The sequence below is a fragment of the Callithrix jacchus genome, chromosome 10 (genome assembly GCF_049354715.1).
Source record: "Callithrix jacchus isolate 240 chromosome 10, calJac240_pri, whole genome shotgun sequence".
In the NCBI taxonomy this organism is placed as follows: domain Eukaryota; kingdom Metazoa; phylum Chordata; class Mammalia; order Primates; family Cebidae; genus Callithrix; species Callithrix jacchus.
This window is the reverse complement of record NC_133511.1, coordinates 44,927,152-44,932,679: the sequence shown is the minus strand read 5'-3', so window position 1 is coordinate 44,932,679 and position 5,528 is coordinate 44,927,152.

Genomic DNA, 5,528 nt, shown 5'->3' with positions numbered 1-5,528 from the left:
AGAATAAATACCCCAACCTTGCTTTTCTCTCTCCCTCTGATTACTTGCCAAAACATACCAGTAATCAAACCAAACAGGAAGGCAGGGGACACATAAGCATGGTGATGAAGTCTACATGGATCAACCTCCCAGGACAAAATAGAGTAGGGTAAAAATCGGATCAGGGAGTGCAACTGGGCCCTCTCCCCACTTCTTGACTTATACACCCTCCAAGTAGACATGGTTACGTAGATGATCCAGCTCCACTAACATAGGTCAAGGAGGAAAGATGAAAATAGTTCATTTTGGGATTGGATTCACAGAAGTTTTTAGGATTAGAATAGCCTTATTTACCAGTCTGGCTACTACTTTGACAAATTGGAATTTTGTGCTAAAAATACCAGAGCTTGAGAGCAACAGACATGCCTCTTACTGTATATATGCAGTGACACATGCAACCTTCATGTCAAATATGAGTCTTGGGGTTATTTGAGGGTCAGGATGCCCAGGCTCAAGCCCTGGTTCTGAAACACTACCAGCTTCGTGATTCCACACGTGTTCCTCCACCTGCTTGGGGGTCAATCTTCTTCTCTCCTCTCTGTTTCTTCTCACTCTGTCATCCGGTGATTCTATTTTCATTTTTTTCCCCAGTTTTACTACTCTGACAGATTTAGGGCCTCTTCAATTTCACAGAAAAGAACCACCTATTTTAAAATTGAGCTCAAGAGGTATTGTTAAAGGATGTGTGAATAGTTTATCTTTGAAAAGAGAAAGTAAATAAGCCTCAAAGTAAAATTTTAAAAGTGTCTTAAAGTTTTTAGCAGAATAAAAATCATCTCCTCTGTGAAATTATTTTCTCTACCATTTATTAAATATTTTACTGCATTTTCTGGGCATTCAAAGATGAACCAGACATGAATTCAGTTCTCACAGAACCTCCAGTCTGGGAGGGAAGAGGAAACAGGCATAGGAAAACTGACAAGCTTGCAAAAGTTGCAGTTATTTGAGCTGGTTTTTGAGAATTGTTAGGATTTTACTTTTTTCCTTTTTTAAAATTAAATTTTATTTTTTAAATTTGCATATAATAATTGTACATATTTATTGAGTACATAAAGATATTTTCATACATATCCTGTATAGTGATCAGATCAGGGTAATTAGTATACTTATCATCTCAAATATTCATCATTTCTTTGTATTGGGAACATTCAATTTCCTCTTTCTGGCTATTTGAAACTATATAATATTGTTAACTATAATCATCTTACAGTGGAATAGAATACTCATGCCTCCTATCTAGCTGTAACTGTGTATCTTTTAACAAATAAGAATACTTATTTCTCCTATCCAGCTGTAACTGTGTATCTTTTAACAAATCTCTTCCCTCATGCTTCCCAGCCTCTAGTATCCTCTGTTCTACTTTTTCCTTCTATGACATCAACTTTTTTAGCGTCTATATATGGATGAGAACATGCAGTGTTTAGGTTTCTGTTTCTGGCTTATTTCTCTTAACGTGTCCTCCAGTTTCATTCATGTTGCCATGAATGATAGTATTTAATTCTTTTTCGTTGGTGGATAGTATTCTCTTATGTATATATACCACATTTTCTTTGTCCATTCATTAGTTGATAGACATAAGTTGATTCCATATCTCAGCTATTGTGAATAGTGCTACAATAAATATTGAAACACAGATGTTTCTTTGATATATTGATTTCCTTTCCTTTGAAGAAATGACCAGTATGGGATTGCTAGATAATATCGTAGTTCTATTTTTAGTTTTTGTCATTGTTGTTGTTTTGAGACAGACTCGCTTTGTCACCCAGGCTGGAATGCAGCAGCGCAATCTCGGCTCACCGCAACCTCCGCCTCCTGGGTTCAGGCAATTCTCCTGCCTCAGCCTCCTGAGTAGCTGGGATTACAGGCACATGCCACCATGCCCAGCTAATTTTTTGTATTTTTAGTAAAGACGGGGTTTCACCATGTTGACCAGGATGGTCTTGATCTCTTGACCTCGTGATCCACCCGCCTCAGCCTCCCAAAGTGCTGGGATTACAGGCTTGAGCCACCGTGCCCGGCCTGTGTTATTTTTAAACAAAAAATGTTGAAACATCCATGAAAGGGAGCAGTAAGATTTACGTTTGAAAAGTATGCTTGGGTCAGATATAAATGAAAGGATAAATGAATCACACCCTGGAGTAAAAATACTAAGTTGAAATAGCACCAAAAGGGATTTAGGTAGTTATGGAAATGCCAGTTCATCATAAAGGCTTTTAGCCCTTGAAGTGGGTTATCAACAAATATAATGGAAAGTCTTAAGTGTGGGATTCTAAGAACAGGACAGACCTAGCTCAATGATGATATACAAACAGTCATGCCTGGAACAGGGATGAACATGAGGGAACAAGGAGGGCTGGTTGAAATCTAAGACTTCTTGAGGCCACATTCTGGACTTATAATACAGTGTTAAAAAAACAACAGAGATTCTGAAGTCACATGGTATGGGTTTGGATGTTTGTTTTAGGTTCCCCACATTCAAAATGGGGCTGAAATATGGTTCTTGTGGCTATTCAATGCCATAACATATTGAGAACGATTATCACAAGATTGTTTATGTAACTAGACATTCAAAAAATATTGCATGCATCAGTTTTTTAATAATGTTTGAATGCCATAATAAAGCAACTGCTTCTTTTAAAAATCTCACTTTTGCGAGCCCCAAATTCATGTATTTTCTCTTTTATGCCTTCTTTTAGTTAGTTGTTGACACCTAAAGAGCATGGTTTCATTTCAAAGTTAAATCTGTCACTATCATGCAATACACAAAAGTAGATCTTTTGCAAATACACTACCATCCATGTCCTTAGATTTTGAAAACCTATTTCACTTAATTATAGAATTTTAGGTATGAGTGAGAACTATCCTCTGATCATGTGGATTTTTATTCTCACATCAAATACCCATGAAGATTGAGCATTCTTCAAGTACTAGGCTTCCCTGTATTTTGTTATTAAGAGAAAGGGGTGGTGGGACCTGGACTGTGGTTTCCCACATTTGTGATAGTTCTCAACATATGGAATCCTTTCTCTTCTTCTTGTTCATTTGAAACACAGAAAACAGTTTCATCATATGGTGTGTTGATCTGAAGAGTCTGAGAAAGGGTGAGAGTTCCCTGTGGAATTGTAACTAGGAACAGAATTTAGTGGGTGGGCAGTCATAGTCCCAGAGGGTTTTCATGTGGTTAAAAAAAAAAAAAAAACAAGTGAGAGGTGCAACTGTGGTATTAAATAATTAATAAGAAAAAAGCCAAAGGAGGAAAACACTTTAGGAATGAGTGGCTGAGACTACACCAAGCCCCATATGATTTAGGAGTTGAGCTGAGACGAATTGTAGCATTTCTAAATTTTATGTCAGTTTATTAGAATTTTGAGCTGAGAACATGGGACTTGGATAGGTAAAGTCATTTTCCCAAAGTAACCTAACTATTTAATGGAGGATCTCAAGTTAGAACGCAGATTTCTATAGCCCAGTTCAGATCACCATCCTCTGTACTTAAGTATATTTGGGAATTTGGAGATATTGTTAAAAAAGTAAAAAGATGTATGTAGGCAGAATGAGGTGAAGCCATCTTTTTTCTTCTCTTCCGATTAGTCTAGGCAGTTTTCCTGGTTTAGTTTTAAGATTATGACTGTTCTACTGACATGTATATATATATATGTTCCTGGACAATATTTTTCAGCAAAGCATGTTATAAAATCACTTCTGACAATTCTGTTCCTGGTCAGAATGCCTGAAAACTACACTGACTCCAGATTTCTAGCATGGCCAAGAGACCTGGATGTAGCCATTTTTAAAGTGTTTTATCCACTGGGCACAAGCAGTGCCATCTGCCTCAGCAACTCCATGTACCTACATTTTTAGAGGCACATCTGCAGAGCCAACACTTTGCCCCAAGGCTATAACAGGCTTCCTATACCCTTACTTTCCCAGTCTGACTTATCCGAGGCTATCTAATTAGCTTCTCTATGTCCTACTCAAGTCTTTATTCTCACCACAATACCAGAGAACAGAAAAAGATTGTATTTGTACATGTTCTAGTAGGAAAGGTGTGCTGTAGCACAATCTAATTTCACAGCACTGGGACTCTATCCTGGGCTAGGATCACAGGCCATGTATTAGAAGGTCAAAATCTTGGATAAGATATGGCTTTGTCTCTCAAGGGAATTATAGTATCATAGGCAGAATTAGAAATTCAACAAGAGAAGGCAAAATGCTATAGGGGTGGAGTGAAGTGATAAAAATGAAGAAATCACATCAAGTTGAAAGGATTTCAAACGATTTTGTTCGGAATGTAGCACTGAGATGGCCTTTGAAGAATGGATAGGATTTTATAGGCTCAATGGCCAGAGGAATGGAGGAGGGATGTTCCAGACAGAAGGAGAAGCAAGGCCAAGAATCAGCCGCAGTGAACTTTGGGCCGCCGTCAAGAAACACTGAAAAGTTTAGCTGGACCAAAATTTTGTGTAACAATGGAAAAGAAATGGGAGATAGAAAAGATGGTTAGAATCATATTGAGGGCCGTGTGTGGTGGCTCACGCCTGTAATCCCAGCACTTTGGGAGGCCGAGGGGGTGGATCATGAGGTCAAGAGGTCGAGACCATCCTGGTCAACATGGTGAAACCCTGTCTCTACTAAAAATACAAAAATTTAGCTGGGCACGGTGGCGCGTGCCTGTAATCCCAGCTACTTGGGAGGCTGAGGCAGGAGAATTGCCTGAACCCAGGAGGTGGAGGTTGCGGTGAGCCGAGATCGCGCCATTGCACTCTAGCCTGGGTAAACAAGAGCGAAACTCCGTCTCAAAAAAAAAAAAAAAAAAAAAAAAAGGCATATTGAAAGAGTTGAACCTTGAAGGTTTTTAATGAGAAAAGTTCTTGAAAAAGAGATTCAAACATTTTAAATGACTCTGAGGATGAGGATAAGACAATGTGTTCATTCAGGTGCCTGGCAGGGTGGCCGTAATGAATGATCTGGGCTAGACCTGTGGGAAATCACTTGTTCACATTCAGGGAGTGCTGGAGCTAGAGTCTAGGCACAGCCTCTGTGGAAATGCTGAGGGAGACTTGGTTGTTTTGGAATGTTTGACCTTACCTGGTTCTGTTCCGGATTTCTGTCGTTGTTAATTTCTTTTCCCTCCTCCTTTTTGGTTTACTTCGATGGCTTAGTGAACATGGTACAAGATGTTCTGAAGGAACAACTCTTGCTGCTGCTAAAAACACAGCACACCACTCCCAAAAGCTGCATCCTGTACAGTTTGAATGTTGTGAGTACTTAGAAGCTCTTTTCGTGATGAAAGCCCTTGCTGAATTTTGAGTTTGTGTTTTTGAATTTAACCAAATAAGTGGAAGACTACAAAAGCAAAGTTACCTGAATGACAAGATGCACTTTGTTAAAACTGAATCAGTGTGATTTAGTTGTATTTACATGGATACTAAAAATGTACTCCATGTTACTATATTTTAGGAAAACAAAAACACGCAACACACCAGTAA